The sequence below is a fragment of the Chrysochloris asiatica genome, unplaced genomic scaffold (assembly GCF_000296735.1).
Source record: "Chrysochloris asiatica unplaced genomic scaffold, ChrAsi1.0 scaffold00378, whole genome shotgun sequence".
Classification (NCBI taxonomy): Eukaryota; Metazoa; Chordata; class Mammalia; order Afrosoricida; family Chrysochloridae; genus Chrysochloris; species Chrysochloris asiatica.
In genome coordinates, this window is record NW_006408896.1 from 1,411,180 (window position 1) to 1,425,625 (window position 14,446).

The 14,446-nt window shown below is 45.8% G+C and overlaps 1 protein-coding gene across 1 annotated transcript in view; it reads left to right on the plus strand.

The window, feature by feature from the left end:
• The first annotated feature begins 950 nt into the window (after positions 1 to 950).
• The window catches only part of BRD1 (bromodomain containing 1), a 47,129-nt gene continuing 33,633 nt past the window's right edge, over positions 951 to 14,446 (plus strand). Inside the window, exons 1-2 of the mRNA XM_006876400.1 lie at positions 951 to 985; positions 12,089 to 12,094. The gene's annotated coding sequence lies outside the window, so the exon portion shown is untranslated. The remainder of the gene's footprint in view (positions 986 to 12,088; positions 12,095 to 14,446) is intronic.

The following is a 14,446-nucleotide window of genomic DNA, read 5'->3' on the forward strand; positions in this document are numbered from 1 at the left end:
AGGATTTTCATCTGTGCTTGTTTCATCTGGTCTCTTGTATCCTTGTCATAAGGAGCTCTGGTAGCGTAGTGGTTACGAATCGGGCTGCTAACCTCAGGATCATCAGTTTGAAACTACCAGTTGTCCTGTGGGAGAAAGATGAGGCTTTCTGCTCCCGTAAAGATTTCCAGCCTTGGAAACCCTGTAGAGGGTTGCTATGAGTCAGAACCGACTCCGCGGCACATCACAACAACAACCACATCTTTGTCGTCGAGGTTCCATGTAGTATGGCTGGAAGTCTCCTATAATTTTCTGTTTTAGTGATGTCTTTGCCTAGTTTTGGTATCAGAGTTTGCTTGCATTATAAAATGAACCTGGGAGTTTCCCATTCTTTCTATATTCTGGGATAGTTTGAGTAGAATTGGTGTTAGCTTTCTTCTGAATCGTAGTAGAATTCACCAGCAAAGTCATCTGGGCCTGGACTGTTTTCAGTTGGGAGTTCTTTAATGACTTGATCAATGTCTTCTCTTGTGATAAGCCTGTTCAGTATTTGTTAGTTTAGGTAGGTTGTGTGTCTGTAGACAATTGTCCATTTCTTAGGGGTTTTCAGATTTGTTGGAGTACAATTCTTCATAGTATTCTGTAATGATCCTTTTTATTTCCATTGGTACTGTTATAACATCACTCCTTTAATTTCTTATTCATATTTTTTCTCCTTTTCTTTTGTTAGATTTACCGATGGTTTGTTGAGCTCATTAATCCATCCAAAGAACCCACTTCATGTCTTGTTGATTCTTTCTGTTGTTTTTCTGTTTTCTACTTCGTTTATTTCTGGTCGACCCTTTATTATTTCTTTTTTTTTCTACTGTCAGTAGGCTTCCTTGACTGTTCTTTTTCTAATTGTTGGAGCTGTTGGGTTAAGGTGTTGATTTTGGTTCTTCTCTTTAATGTGTGCATTTGTTACACTAAATTGTTCCCTGAGCACAGCTTTTGCTCTGTCCCAAAGGTTTGGACATGTTGTGTTTTCATTCTTGTTTGATTCAAGGAATTCCCCCCCTTTCCCCCACCAAGTTTTTATTTGTTCTATTACCCAGTAGCTTTACAGCATGATGTTATTTTAATTTCCATGTATTTCCCCCCTTCATCTTCCTATTGTTGATTTCTAATTTTATAGTGTTGTGCTTTGACAAGATGTTTTGTAGTATTTTGATGTTGTTAATTTATTGAGGTTTGCTTTGTGGCCTAACATATGGTTTGTTTTGAAGAATGTACCACGTGCACTGGAATAAAAGGGACATTATGCTATTACTGAGTTGCACGCTCGGTGTATGACTATGAGGTCAAGTCGGTAGCCTGTGTTGCTTTATCCCTCTGTGACTTTATTGACTTTCTTTCTAGTTGTTGTGCCTTTCATCAAAAGTGGTATATTAAAATCTCATCCTATTATTGTAGAAGGAGCTCTGGTAGCGTAGTGGTTACGAATCGGGCTGCGAACCTTAAGGTCAGCGGTTCGAAACTACCAGCCGCTCTGCGGGAGAAAGATAAGGCTTTCTACTCCCGTAAGGATTTACACCCTTGGAAACCCTGTACAGGGTCGCTATGGGTCGGAACCGACTCGACAGCACTTAACAACAACAATTATTGTAGAGTGGTTTATTTCTTTCTTCAGTTCTATTGGAGTTTGGTTTACGTATTTTGAAGCTCTTTGCTTGGGGCATAGATATTTATTATAATTTTCAGTCTATTCCTGTCTTTGTGTGTAAGATGTGTCTCTTGTAGACAGCATATTTAAGGATCCTTTTAGGATTCTTATTCATTCTGCTACTCTTTGTCTCTTGACTGGTGCATTTAATACATTTCCATTCAGTGGATTGATAGGTATGAATTGGTTGCTGACGTTTTGCTGTGGTTTGTGTGTGGTACTGCCGGTTTTTTGGTTCCACATAATTTTCTGTGCTGAGTTCATTTTGTTTGTGGGTTTTCATTTTATTAATTTCTGTTGTGTCGATGTTTACTAACTCTTTCTGGTGTTCCTCTTTTATTTTGATGTGAAGATGTATTAATTTTCTTTAAAGGTAATCTGTAATTTATTAATTTTTCTCTGTTTCAAACAGTCTGTTTCATCTTGAATTCTACCTGACTTTCTCACCAGTTGGAAGCTCTGTATCAACACCATTTCTTCTTTTTGCTTTGTGGTTGACTTCATGATAAATGGATATCTCTGGTTCCCTATTTTCAGTCTGGTAGGTTTGTTTGACTTTCATTACTTCGCCATCTGGATTCCCACCACTCATCCATCAGTTTGGCAGACTGTGCTAGCTTGTGTGTTGCTATGATGCTGGAAGCTAGGCCATCAGTCTTTAAGCAGCAGCAGGACCACCCATGGTGGACAGGTATCCCCTGAGCTTCCAGACTAAGACAGACTTAGGGAGAAGGAGAAGCTAACTACTTCTGAATTTTTAACTCCTGAAAACCTTATGAATAGCTGTGGGACATTGTGAGATAGAGTTGTGGAAGATGAGCCCCTCAGGTTGGAAGATATTAAAAATACAACTGGGGAAGAGCTGCCTCCTCAAAGTAGAGGTGCCAGTGATGATGCAATTGGAGTAAAGCTTTCAGGACCTTCACTTGTTGATGGGGCACAACTCCAATGAGGAGAAACAGTTGCAAACACCCATTAATCATCAGAACACGGAATGTACAAAGTATGAATCTTGGAAAATTCTAAGTGTTCAGAAACAAAATGGAACGCACACAGATCGATCTCCTAGGCATTCATGAGCTGAAATGGACAGGTGTTGGGCAATTTGAATCGGACAGTCATAAGGGTAACTAGGGGCCTCACCAGATGGAATACACAGGAATCAACCTGACTACATCTGTCAGAAGACACGGTGGAGATGTTCCCTGTTATCAGCCCAAACAGCCAGGGACAGACTGTGGAACAGACCTTCAATTGCTCATATGCACATTCAGGCCGAAGTTGAAGAAAATTAAAACAAGTCCATGAGAGCCAAATTATGTCCTTGAATTTAGAGGCAGATTTGATGCCTTAGACCCTAATGATCAAAGACTGCAAGTGGATGATATCAAGAACATCACCCAGGAAGAAAGCAAACTGTCATTAAAAAGAGAGGAAAGAAAGAAAAGACCGAAATGGATGTCAGAAGGGACTCTGCCCTGCAGTGTAGTGATGCTAAAACCACGGAAGAGATGAGGACATCAAAGAGCTAAGCAGAAAATGTCAAAGGGCACCTCCAAAGACAAAGTCAAATATTATAATGAAATGTGCAAAGACCTGGAGTTAGAAACCGAAAAGGAAAGAACACGCTCCGCATTTGTCAAGGAAGAATGGAAAGAACTGAAGACAAATTATTCAAGCCTTGACTTGCAATGTTGAAGGATTCTATAGAATGTAAAGCTAATGTTCTCCCATGTAGACTATCACACAATAAAACATTTATTAAAAAAAATCAAAAACTGAATGATGCAGAAATCGTACAGAGAAGATAGGAGGAATACACAGAGTTACCGCATCAAAAAGAAATGGTCGATGTTTCACTGTTTCAAGAGGTAGCATATGATCAAAAGCCAATGATACTGAAGGAAGAAGTCCAAGGTGCCCTGAAGGAATTGGCAAAGAATAAGGCGCCAGGAATTGATGGAATACAAACTGCAATCTTTCACCAAACTGAGGCGGCACTAGAGGTACTCACTCATTTGTGCCAAGCAATTTGGAAGAGATCCATATTTGTGCCCATTCCAAAGAGAGGTGGCCCAAAAGAACACACACAGGAGAAATTGTATGCCCAGAGGCTGTGGGTTGGAGAAGAGCATTGTTAGCTGCAGTCGAGTCAACTCTGATTCATAGCGGTCCTGCGGACAACAGAAGGAAACCCTGCCTGGTCCCGTGCCATCTTCGTAATAGCTCATTGTAACCACTGTTGAGGGTCTTCCTACTCTACCAGACAGGATGGCTTTCTCTAGGGACTGGTGCCTCCTAGCACATGTCCGGAGTATGTGAGACAAAGTCTGGCCATCTTGGCTTCTAAGGAGTCTTCTGACTGTACTTTTCCAACACAGATTGATGAATTCTTCAAGCAGTCCATGGTGTATTTGACATTCTTGGCCAACACCATAATTCAAACGTGTCACTTCTGTCTTCCTTTTTCATTGTCCAGCTTTGTGTACATACAGAAAGGAGGGGATGATAGAATGAACCCTGTGGTGTTTGACTGGAACCGGAAGTATCAGTTAAGGGGCACCTGGATTTGTTGTTGTTAAATGTTGGGTTGGCTCGGACTCACAGAGACTCTGTACAACAGAATGACCACTGCCCAGTCCTGCGCCGTCCTCACAATCATTCCCGTGTTTGAGCCCATGGTTGCAGCCACCGTGTCAGCACGTCTCCAGAGTCCTTTTCACTGACCCTCTACTTTGTTGTTGTTGTTAAGCGCTGTTGAGTCTGAACCACCGACTGCGGTTCAAACTGATCTTACAGCTGAATGTTTATCCTACAGCGCCACACCAGGACTCCAATCCTCTACTTTACCAAGCATGATGTGCTCTAGGAACTTGTTGTTAAGAGTCATTAAGTTGGTTCTGACTCACAGCTACCCGGTATAGGGTTTCCAAGGAGTAGCTGGTGAGTTTGAACTGCCGACCTCGTGGTTCAAACCAACCTTGCAGGTCAGTGCTTTATCCCACGCGCCACACCAGGACTCCTCTCTAGGGACTTGTTAAGTGCCATCGAGTCAGTTCCGACCCATAGCGACCCTCTATAGGGTTTCCAGGGAGCAACTGGAGAGCTTGAACCACCAACCTTGCAGTTCAAGCCGACTTTGCAGTCCAGCGCATTAACCCACAGCACCACCCTCTAGGAACTAGCCCCTCCTTAATATCATGTCCAAAGTACACCGTCTCACCTGCCTCACTTTTTTTTTTTTTAAAGCTTAACAGGATGCATTTATTAGTTTATAGAGTCATGTATACATGCGTGGTGCTTCAAACGGAGTTAGTGTTAAATGTTTTTATTTTTCTGGATGCTTGAGGCGGATGCCTTAAATACTAGAATATTCCTGCTGCTATGATCTATGAGCTAAGGAGAAACCAAGGACGGTTCTAGAAATGGCAAAGAACACTTAAGAAAAAGATGTACATGGGACATGAGCTCAAGTCCTTCACCAGGGCCTCCCGCAGTGACCAGCAGGCGAGGAGAACAGAATCTCTCTAAGGGTTCACCGATCAGCCACAGTTAACATTCTCACAGCAGTTAAGGGTGCTAGCGAAGAAAAGGTTACTGTTTGGTACCAAATGCCTTTTTCCCTTCAAGGCACACCATCTCGTGGCCCAGAGAGTAGCCCAGCAGTGGCCTCCCTCCCTCCACAGTGTCCCAGTGTGGTTTCTTATGGCATCTGAGCCTGAAAAGCAATTTGAGGAAAATCAATCACCGTGTGTCACACAAATGGGATACCTCCACACAGTCTGTGCAGGCGCCCAGAACCGGGGGCTGGGAGGGTCAGCCTGAGCTTCTAAGAAGTCGTTTCATTTCTGGTGACATATGCCTGCATTGATCCCGGAGTGCCCTCCTGTTTTTACCAGGGGAGTGGGGAATGTGTGGCAAGTCCAGACAGGGTCCACGCGCACATTCACTGTCACCTGCCTCACTTTTTTTTTTTTTTTTTAAATTAAATGTTTTTATTTTGCATTGAGTGAAAGTTTACAGGGCACATCATCAGCTTCACATTCAACCATTCATATAGCTTGTTTCATTACATTGATTATTATCCCCTCCATATATCATCAGTTTACAGTGTTTCTCTCTATCCTCTTTAGCTTTTTTTTTGGAGGGGGGGGGGGGGACTTGGTTTTTTGGAATTTACAGTCTCGGCTTTTAGAGAAGGTTTTTACATTTGTCTGTGGATATCCAGGGCTCATGTATGAGATTACTAACAAGCATTACTGAATAATCAGATGAGGGACAGTTTGTTATGTCTACTAGGTGGCTAGAGTCTGATCCTCAGAGCCTATGGTTTGGACGGTCAACAACACTTGGGCCCACAGGGGCTTGGCCTCCTGACCGGGTCTGCACTGTCTGCATCTGAATCCTCCTTATTTATTGATTGTTTAAGGGACGCTGCCTGTCTTAGGTGGTCAGTGCGAATTCCTCAGTCTTACCAGTCATTGAGACTCATTGCAGCATGGCAATGTCTCTGTCTTCTGCCTCACTTTTAAGGGGCATTCCAGCTGTACTCCTTCCAAGATAGATTTGTTTGTTCTTCGGGAAGCCCATGGTACTTTCAATATTCTTCTCCAAAACCTTAATTCCAAGGCACCACTTTTTTGTCACTCTGTCTACTGTGGTGACTTGTGTGTCGGAGCTATGTAACTGGTATTTCAAAAATCAGCAGGGTGACCCATGGTGGACTGGTGCCAACAGAGCTTCCAGACTAAGACAGAGCAGGAAGAATGGACCCTATATGAATGTTCCTGGATATGCTGTTGTTATTAACTGCTGTCAAGCTGATTCTGACTCATAGTGACCCTGTATAGGGTTTCTGAGGAGTGGTTGTTGGGTTTGAACCACCAACCTTGAGGTTCAAACCAACCTTGTGGTCCCATGCTTATCCTACAGCACCACACCAGGACTCCAGACCTGGATATGTTGCTGTTGTTAAATGATGTCAACTTGGTTCCGACTTATAGTGACCCTGCATGGAGTTTCCAAGGAGCAGCTGGTGGGTTTGAACTTCCGACCTGTGGTTGGCAGTCCAGTGCTGATTCTACAGCGCCACACCAGGAGTCCTGAATTACAAAGTATAATTCTCAAAAAAATTTAACAGCTTGACTTGTAAAACTCCAAAGGAGTCTGCGTCTGGAGTTTTTAAGTCGTTTGTAAGAAAATCAGCATATTGGTGAGGCTGGTTCAAAATCCTGGAAAGAGAGATCTCTGCATTGGCTGGAAGAAAGCTTGCTCAAATAAACTTGCTAATTGAGACATTTGTTGTTGTTGTTATGTGCCATCGAGTCGGTTCCGACCCATAGCGACCCTGTATAGGGTTTCCGAGGGTGTAAATCTTTACGGGAGTAGAAAGCCTCATCTTTCTCCCACGGTGCAGCTGGTAGTTTCGAACCGCTGATCTTAAGGTTCGCAGCCCGATTCGTAACCACTACACTACAGGGTCATAAAACGGTAACCTTTCTGGACTATAAAATTTTTATATTGTTGTTGTTGTTATTATGTGCCGTGGAGTTGGTTCCGACTCATAGCGACCCTGTACAGAGTTTCCGAGGCTGTAAATCTTTACGGGAGCAGAAAGCCTCATCTTTCTCCCACGGAACAGTTGGTAGTTTCGAACTGCTGACCCTGAGGTTCGCAGCCCAATTCGTAACCACTACGCTATTAGATGTTAGACAGAAGTAATTCTTATCATTCACTAGTGGATAAAATTCATTTGCACTACTATCAGGCACTACTAATCAAATTAGCCATTCATTGTCCACAAGTTCAAGTCTACCCTGAATGAGTCAGAAGATGTGCTTGGGAGACCAGTGAAATGACACTCAACCGCCCTGTCATCCCTTTGCCTATGAACTAGTTTTCCATAATTTTCCTTATTGGACCTCACTTGTGAGCAGATCCAAAGATTACTCTTGACCACAGAAAGTAGGTTTATTTGTGATGTGACCTGATTCGTCTACACAGGTGTAGCAAGAGTGTTAGTTAACATATACAAACCTCCTTGTATCAGCAGCTGTGAAGCATGTGAAGTTACACAACCAGGGCTGGAAAGTCAACTTCTGTCTGGAGATGTCGGAGGGCGCGTAGGTTGATATTTTCCAGAGCCTCCATTATGCCCGAGATGTTATTTTACTTGTTATTTGTTTTTCTCTTGCAAGGCTAGGAAACCCAACCAGAAAGATCACCCTGAGTTTGCCTGTAGTTCATGCAGCGTAGGTGAGCGTGTCTCCTTTCTTGAGAACCGTGAAGTCTCTGCAGTTCCTAGCTTGCCAGGAGGTGTAATCCTTGTGACTTTGAAGGCTGAGACTTGTGTGCTATAGAACTGGTACAGCCCAGTGTGGGTCTGAGGGCTGTGTGCTCATCGGTTCCACGTAGTAGAGTACACCACAACCCTTGTTCCTTAATGGTGGGCATGTTGTGCCAAGTCACGTGGTGAGGTCTAGCCTCAAAGCTGTCACCTTGATTGCACAATCAATTCTAATTATCTCCTGGTGAAGAGAAGGACTGGTGTTCACTGAACTTCTGCAAATATCTAGACTCCAGTAAAAGCTAATTTGTTTCCCGATTTCTGAGTAGTGAGCCAAGCACCATTGAAAGGTTTTCTTTCGATTCACAGGAGTACAGGTGACTAAGTGAAAGCTCAGAGACAGCTCCAAGAGAGCGGGCGGGAAGGGTGTGGATCTCATTACTGACAGCAAGCAGAACGTGAAAAGATAGCACCTAGGTTTTGCCCTTGCCCTTTCTCAGGGCTGGGCTTCAGCAGGTGGGTCTAATGAATGGTACGTGTGTGGTGGGAGAGAGGTGGCGCATCTAAAGGTGGCGGTCGCTGTGTCTGGGGCCAAGCTTTGAGCCTGGACAGCCCAATGATCATTACAAACAGAGGGGATTGAGCAACTAAATGAATGCCTAGATATTTCTTGCTGTTGGCAAAGAAAGTTTTAAGTATGGAAAGGGGGGAAGGATAGAATGAATTCTTGGGTGTTGGACTTGTCTGGAGTTCTCTGTGATACAAAAACAAGTGTAGGCGTGTGTGTGTGTGTCCACACTTAAGACTTCCCAGCTCTCTGCCTTTTTTACGCAGAATCACATTGCATACATAGTCTTCTGTGGCCCCTTTCTTCCATTGGTCATTCAGGGTCTGTGTGTGAGATTAAACAATGTGGTTCCTGGCAGTGTGATTCATTTGTTTTTATTGCTGTGTGATATTCCATTGTAAGGATCTACCTCAATTTACTTACTCATTTTATGTTGATGGCCATTGAGTGAGTCCCTCAGCCCCTACCCCCCCCCCCCCCCCCCAGCAGTTTTGTTATTAACAAGAATGCTGCTTTGAATATTTAGGGGTGGCTCTCCTAGTGAAGCCGGGGAGTTTCTCAGGCAAACTCCTAGGAGGGGACTGTACTGAGGACTATAGAGTGGCTTGAACCTAGAGATGGGAACGGGGTTCCCACTACGGCAGCTTGCATTATTTCCCAAGCAGCCACAATTTTTTCCATACTACATGCTAGTTTTAAGATGTGACTTTGAAAGGTGGATTCCATGCCAGCCCCCTATATCTCTCAAATCTGGACAGTAGAAACGATGTCATGTAGCTTGGGGCTAGGGGGCTAGGAAACAAAAGGAGATCCAGGTCCTATCTGGTTCTCTTGGAACCTGGCCACAATCTCCTAAGGAGTCTCCCAGTTAGTCTGTGAAGAGGCCCATGAAGCAGAGAACTAAGGTCCTCAGCCCACAGCCAGAACCAGCCTGCCAGCCCCCTAATGCCATCTTGGAAGTGGCTTCTTCAGGCCCATGCTCCCGCTGCATGTCTGCAGATCTTTACTGGTCCAAAGAGCTGATTTATAAACAAAGTAAGTGATTGTTGTTTTGAGCTACAGTGTCTCGGGAGTGGTTTGTTAGCAATATTGTTCAGTGACCTCAAGTCCTTTCTGACTCACAACGGCATTGTAGAGGGTTTCCGAGGAGCAGCTGGTGAACTTGAACCGCCAACCTTGCAGTTGGACCTGACCTTGTGGTCCAGTACTTATCCTACAGCGCCACACCAGGACTCCTAGGAAGCAACAGATAGCCGGTACATGTTCTTCACTGGGTAATGCTATTTACTTTCTGATACACATTTTAAACTTTTTTTAGTCCTATCGATTCTAAAGTCCCCGAACCTAACAATACAAGAAGTCAGTACACTCTCACCCCCCTCCACACCTCCTTCGTATTGGCTGTACTGAGTTCACCTGGGATTGCTTCTTGGTGCCATAACAGTTCAAACCCTCTAGCTCTTAGGTTCACTTTTCATTCTGCTAAGGTTATGTTGCTGTTTCTGTGCCATCAAGCCAGTTCCGACTCATAGCAACCCTGAGTAGGCTATCTGAGGCTGTACATCTCTAGGGGAGCACAGCTAGCAGCCCATCACCTAACTCATTATGCCATCAGGGGCCTTCTGCTAGCATACACGCTTTAGCAATTTTTTAAAGACTAGGTGGGAAGGAAATGCGGGTTTCAGTACATAAGGGACTCTAAGTTCAATTCTTTTAGAATTTTGAGAGTTTCTCCCTTGTGGCTTTTTTGATGATCTCTAAGGATCCTTTTCCTTTATAAAATGGTTATGTGAAGGCCCATCCCATGAGGCGGAGGACAGACATACTCTTACTCTCCAATCCTTGTTTTCAATTCGGACACCAGCCATCTCTCCCATGGTGCTCTGGACTTCTCTGTTGTTCAGTAACTTGGTTATAATTCAGGCTCAGAATCAACTGGAAAATAACAAGTACCCAGGATACAGCGCATCCGTCAAAACAGCTTCTTCTTAGCTCTGCCTACAAGCAGGTCTCTGTTGCCAGACCCTGCCAGGCAGTTTAGCTCCCATGTAAGTGGCCAGAGGCACCCATCCCATTCTACTAGCAAGTCTCCTGCTCTGTGAACCAGCCAGTCCCCTGCAGTTATTTGTTAGTGTTTCATGCTGTTGTTGCCTCTGGGGTTACAGCTTCCTCTGTCTTCCTCCTGGGTCTAGGAGGTTCTCAATGTAGGAGCCCTTGGCCCAAAGGACATGCTCTGCTCTTGGCTCTTCTTGGTGGTAGTGAGAGTCCCTGCCTCAATCTCTGGGACTGGCTCTATTTAGGCCTAGTATATGACAAAACTGACCAATCCTCGTGGTGAGCCACAGGCACCTCATTTGCAAATTCCAGCCAATCCTGACAAGAGTTTGACACACCTTATTTGCATAGCCCCACCCAATCATTTCCTGGATCTTACACAGCAGTGGCTAGAAGGCCCGTATAAAAGCAGTTCACTGCACTGTACACTCAGAAAGCTTTTGAGCTATTATTCTCTGTTAGTTTTTCTATTTGGGGCAAAATAACATGTAACAGAAAAGTTGCCACTACAGTCATTTGGAAGTGTGCAATTCAGTGGCATTATATTCACAACTGAAGTGCAACCATCACCACTACTTACTTACAAAATCTTTTCATCTCCCCAAACAGAAACCCAGTGCCCACTGAGAAATCTGTCTGCATCACCCCTCCTTCCTGCCCCTAACCACTTTGTTTCTTGGCGCCAGTGCGTTCTTTAACTGAGATCATATATTTGTTCTTTGTGTTTGCCTTATTTCAGCTGATATTTTCCAGGTTCATTCAAGTGGTAGCAGGCATTAGAACCTCATTCCTTTTCATGGCTGAATAATAGCCCGTGTAAGCTTCTATCACATTTTGTTTATCCATTCATCTGATGAGACATTTGGGATGGTTCCAACTTTTGGCTATTGTGAATAATGCTGTAATGAATGTTGGTGTACAAATATCTGTTTGAATTGCTTTAGAATCTTCTGGGTATACACCTGGGGCGCAACTGCAGGGTCATACGGTAATTCTATGCTTGACTTTTAGATGAACGACCAAATGTTTTCCACAGCAGCTGCAGCCTTTTACAATCCCACCAGCCACGAACAAGAGTTCTAATTTTTCCACATCCTCTCCAACACTTGTTTGCTGGTTTTCTGAGCCTACTCATTCTTTTGAGTTTTTCTCTTTACCCTTGGGTTTTAGTTTGCCGGTGGCCTTAAGAGAAACGGAGTCTCTCATTGTTTAGGAGGCTAGAAGTCCAGATTCAGAGTGTTAGCTCTAGGGGACAGGTGTGGGTCTCCTTTCAGCATCTGAAGGTCCAGCATTCTTTGGAGATCTCCATTTGTCCTGGCATCAACCTTCCCCTGGCTCTAGGAGTTTCCAGTGCAGGGCCTCCAGGTCCAAAGGTCGGCCTCCACTCCTGGCTCTTCTTGGGGGCAGTAGGCCCCTCATTGTCTGCTCCCTTCTCTCTCCTTTAAACCAACATAAAAGGTGTTGCAGGCCACACTTCTGGGAAACTTCCTTACCTCAGATCCGGGTTGTGATGGGATTAAAGGCTATTGCTGTCCACCCTTGAACCTCTTGTTGGTCTATGCCGTCAGATCACAGATGGGGAACCATCACGTAACTACTAAACCGCTGAGAGTCATGACTCAGTCAAGTTGATACATATTTTGTAGGGACACAGTTCAATCTATGAGACATTGGCATTCCAGAATGGCACTCCGCTATGCCTGTGTTGTCGCTGAATGCTGTTGACTTGGTTCTGACTCACAGTGACCCTGTATAGAGGTCTAAGGCTGTAAATCTTTACAGGAGCAGAACGCCTCAGAACTCTATACAGGGCTTGAACCTTTGACCTTGTGATTAGCGGTCCGGTGTTCATGCCACAGTGCCACCAGTGCTCCAGACATGCGTATATATTGGTCTTTTTCTTCACTTGTCCTGGGTCTCACTTCTACTGTTTAAGAAGTCATTGTCCCCTGTCTCTCTCCTGTTTTGTGGATAAGGACTCCATGTGTGCCTGTTCATCTTCTCTTCCATGTGACCATCTTGATTTTTGCTCTTGTAGATCCTCTCGTTTGTACCTGGTTTATTCAAAGTGAGCAAGGAAGGGCACCTGGAGGTGGAGAGGAGGCTGTGGGCCCAGTTTGGCTGTCTTCCACCAGGCTGGTTGTCCTGGCATGGAATCATTGCCGCCGTACCCATTCCCACCATGGCCCAAGGTTGTGGCTGGAGCTTCGAGATGAGACCTTGTTTGGGGCTGACCACAGGGTAACCTTGGCTGCTGTCCCAACCCAACATACAAGTCATAAACTGGGCATAGTAGATAATTTACTGGCCAGCAGGCCTGTGACACTCTGGCCTGACCAGAGAAGGTGTTGGGTTTTGACTGACCCGTCCAATGTAGGGTAAGGTTTCATGAGGGACATCATGTTGTTGTTGTTGTCAGGTGCCATCGAGTCGGAACCGACTCATAGCAACCCCATGCACAGCAGAACGAAACAATGTTCGATCCTGGGCCAACCTCACTACTGCTGCCAGACTTGAGTCCATCAATGATGCCACCTGGCTGATCCATCTCGTTGGGGGTCTTCCTCTTTTTCTCTGACCCTCCACCCTACCCAGCATGACATCCTTCTCCAGCGATTGTTTCCTCCGGACAATATGTCCAAAGTAGGAGAGACGAAGCTTAGCCATCCTGGCCTAAGGGACATCATAGTGGGTTTTTTTTTTGTCCTAGGGTAGGGTAGCGTTGTTGCCACAGACTGGGGGTCACCCTCAATCTGCTCCCCAGAAATGGGCTACTTACAGGCAGGAGGTTTTCACCCCCCTGGGACTCATCAGGAACCTTACAAGGAAACCAATTTGGCCCAGGGACAGAGAAAGAGAGGAAGACCCCCAACGAGATGGATTGGCCAATTGGCAGCATCAATGGACTCAAGCGTGGCAACAGTAGTGAGATTGGCCCAGGATGGGGCAGTGTTTCGTTCTGCTGTGCATAAGGTCGCTATGAGTCGGTGCCGACTCGATGGCACCTCACAACAACAACAACAACAACAGCAACAAGTCTCAAAGCATATTTCGGAGTAAGTCTCAGGATGAAAATCGACCCTGCCCTCATTAGATTTTCCTTTAAAACAGCAGCTCAGTAGGGCAGGTAAGACTCCTCTCAACTCCGGCTCCAAGGACCCTTAAGTGGTATCTCTTGACCAAGAGCCTAGGAAGGGTGCTCAAGACCTAATTAACCGCAGCCTAGGGATCAGAGTGCAGAAGCTGCCATTTCCTCTTTCTCCCTTCACAGGTAGCTCTCGGTTCTCTTCTCCCACCCAACTCACCTGGCTCAGCCCTCCGCGTCTCCGACCACATCCCACATCTGGCACCCCTCAAATTTCCCCGAGTCTCTCCCCCCACTTCACAATCCAGGCCCCCTTCCTCTCAGGGCTCGTCTCATCTCCACTTCCGGTATCCCCTCTGGTCGCCTTCCTCCCTCAAGACCCCACATTCCCGGTTCAGGTCTCCCCTCCTCCGGGTCTCCTTACGCCATGGCCAGCGCCCCCACCCCGGTACAGCGCCCACTTCCGGCGCTCCCTCCCAGGTGCCGTCAATACCGGTAACCCCACTCAGGTCCCACTCCTGAAGCAGACGCTTCCAACCGGCACCCTTAATTCCCGGTTTCCTTTTCCCCTGTGGCGCTCCCTCCCTCTACCCCCCGACCCACTCAGAACCCCTTCGCCTCTGCCCCCTCAGCACCCCCGTCGCTCCCCGAGTCCCGGTAAGCCCTCGGGCCCCTTCCCTCCGTCCCCTTAGGTTCCCCAGCCCCGGTCCGCGCCCTCGAGCCCCCCGCCCGGGAAGCCCGCGGCCCCTCCCGCCGGGCCAGGCGTCATGG